Here is a 2,881-nt window from a genome sequence, read left to right as displayed (position 1 = left end):
CTCTCTCTCTCTCTCTCTCTCTCTCTCTCTCTCTCTCTCTCTCTCTCTCTCTCCTCTTTTACAGGGATTTTAAATTCATTATCGTAAAATATGGTTATGCTGTGCGAGAGGTGCATAAACCAATAACTGTAACCACCGCATCATGGCCAAACGTTGCATACGCGTAACTCCCCGTAATGTACCAATTGAATTAGGGTAGCGAGCTGTGCGCGTACATTTGCTCTGATCAAGACACTTACATTTTATTTCCGTATACGCGGCTTTATCTTTGCGCCGGTAGAATCCCTTTTTCACAAAGTAGCAGCAAAGCTACCCGGATCCCGCGCCCGATGGAATGCTCAGCGAGAAGAATTGCTCGTGCAAAAGTAAAACCAAGCGAAGAAACCGGTGTTGTATACTCGCGGCGTTGTTTAAATAACGCGTTGCCAAGTGAGCGCGCGTAAAATTCTAGGTAGATTGCGCGATTTATTCGAAAACAAGCGGAAACTCCTCTCTCTCTCTCTCTTTCTCTCTCTCTCTCTCTCTCTCTGCCGGAGGGCACTCGGTTCTACTTAATTTAGATAGCAACGGATACCGTCCGTTCTGCTTCTCCTATCTGTGCCATGTACTTCATTTACGACTTTTTATTCGTTTATTTCGCTACAATCGTTACAGTTTAGTACTCGTAAAAAAAAAATACCTATCGTAAAGACGCGGTTCTTATCATGGGATTAAACAAACACGACAATTTACGAAGCTACCTGAGGGCTTGATGAATTCTAGAACGGGATAGGAATCACTTGCTTACGATCCGCTACTCGACCTAATACGCCGAGTCGAGATAACTGTTAATCAAATAAAAAATACTAAACAAAAAAGACCAAAAATTATCAAAACAAAAATTACAAAATGCAAAGTACATGTTAACTTAAACAAAGTGCAGATGTTTTAAATTAATTTAATTAAAAAAAGAAGTGAAATCAATATAATTAACCAAGTACGTATATGTCTAAGTATTTATTACACAAATAATTGTGTGATAAATATATTGTGTGATGTTATAATGTTCAGATATTTTGAATAAGAAAAAAATTTTTCGAAATAACCGTTATTATCACTAATTAATCGAGTAACGTGCTGAGAAAAAAGAAAAGCTGAAATTATTGTGCTCGCGTTTTTGCGTTTACAATGGTGTACGTGCGGTTTCATTCAGAGCTACGACGCGATGCACATTCCAAGTTAGCGGAGCAATTTAAAGCTGTTAACTCTGACGCTCGACTAACGCTGTCGTGGGAGTTAAAAGCGAACGGATAAATTAAATGCGCCTCCACCGTCGCCAAATATTTGTTATTGTTTAGCCGGCGCGCGATGAGTGAACAAGCAGCGAAATCTACTTTGCCACGCAATTACCGCAACTTTCCGCGAAAACGGCGTCAATCGGGCGCACGGGACACGACGTCTTTCGCTGCCGCGGGAGAAAGTTTGTCAAACCGCGTAACGAGCAGAGAGCGTAATTGCTAGCCGAGCGCAAACTCGATTGTCCCCCGAGAAGCCCCCACGTCCGCTTCGGAACTACCAATCACATTAGACCTGTCTGCAAGTAAATCCCGAGACAATTATCCCCGCCACCCTCCTCCACCCACCCTCCCCCACATCCGCCACCGTTAACTGAGTATTCATATTTTACGGTAACAGTCATTTAGACTGCCGACGTTAACGGCCGCACCTGGGTTGCAACGATACAATACCGTTCGATGGTTCATCGACAAAGTTCATCGAACTCGTGCGATTAGATGCTTAGCAGAACTTTCACGTATAATCGAAGCGGTGGAGAGAATTTCACCGAAAGAAATTGCACTTTTCGAGACTGGCAATTGTAACTGCTATGTGATTGCTACATCGACACATTCGCTATATGGTTGAGGAGAAAATTTAGGTGATTTCAAATGACGTAGATGTTATATTAAAAGTTGTTACTATTGTGTATGTCCTTCTATACAGTTCTCACAGCCACAGTTCTTATGATACGTCGTAATGCTCGGTTAGAATATCTTCATGTACAGTTATCTCAGCTGAAGGAATATCACTGTCTCTCTGTAGGAGTCTGCAACACAAGTACTGTGCTTGAGGGATTTATAGGAGTTGGTACCGCTCAAACACGAAGCCTGTGAACAGGTAGCGAAGAAGGCCGGTGTCACTCTTCCAGAATGCTATGGTTGATACAATCATAGCATTAATATATTGCTGTGACAACAAAATGCGCGAATCGCGTCGGTTCCGTGTGTCAGGAAACGAGCATCGTTCACGACTTTTTTTATTCTCACGATCGATCAAGTAGCTTGCGCTCAAGAGAAACGAAGAGCGCTATATTCCGATAAGAAAGACGATTTTCTCAGGTTTCGTTGAATTTTAAAGTCCGCGAACGAACAGGAGAAACTTGGAGAAAACTCGATCGTCGACGACAGGTAATTGCAATGCAAAATTGCACGCGAGAGTTCGTTACTTGACTCGCGGTCGCCCGAATTCCCGTTATTGCCTCGCTTTTATTCGTTCTCGAGCTTTAGCACGGACTGTTCTCTTTATATGGATGAAAATATCCTCATTTCGCGTCGCGTGTGAGGAATAGCTTCCGTACGAATTAAACACGCGCGCGTCGGATTTAGGCGAACGTGACGAGAAACGAATGGCGTTTCAAGCATGGCAAGTATAAACTCTTCCGTTCGTTTGTGTCGAGTGACTGCGCGGTAATCAGGATGGATCACCACCGTTGATTTATTCGCGAAATAAAGAATCGGCCAAGGGACTACGGATCGTCCAAGGAACCGCGTAGTATGGAGAAAACACTAAAAGTCTTTGCCTAAATGTGGTTGCTGCAACAAAATTAATGTTATTTTTGCAATTT

Source organism: Odontomachus brunneus, unplaced genomic scaffold (genome assembly GCF_010583005.1).
Source record: "Odontomachus brunneus isolate Ranch 3 - 2012 unplaced genomic scaffold, Obru_v1 Obru_scaffold_113, whole genome shotgun sequence".
NCBI classification, from domain to species: Eukaryota; Metazoa; Arthropoda; class Insecta; order Hymenoptera; family Formicidae; genus Odontomachus; species Odontomachus brunneus.
The sequence above is the reverse complement of the archived record's forward strand: the minus strand, read 5'-3'. Positions refer to the sequence as shown.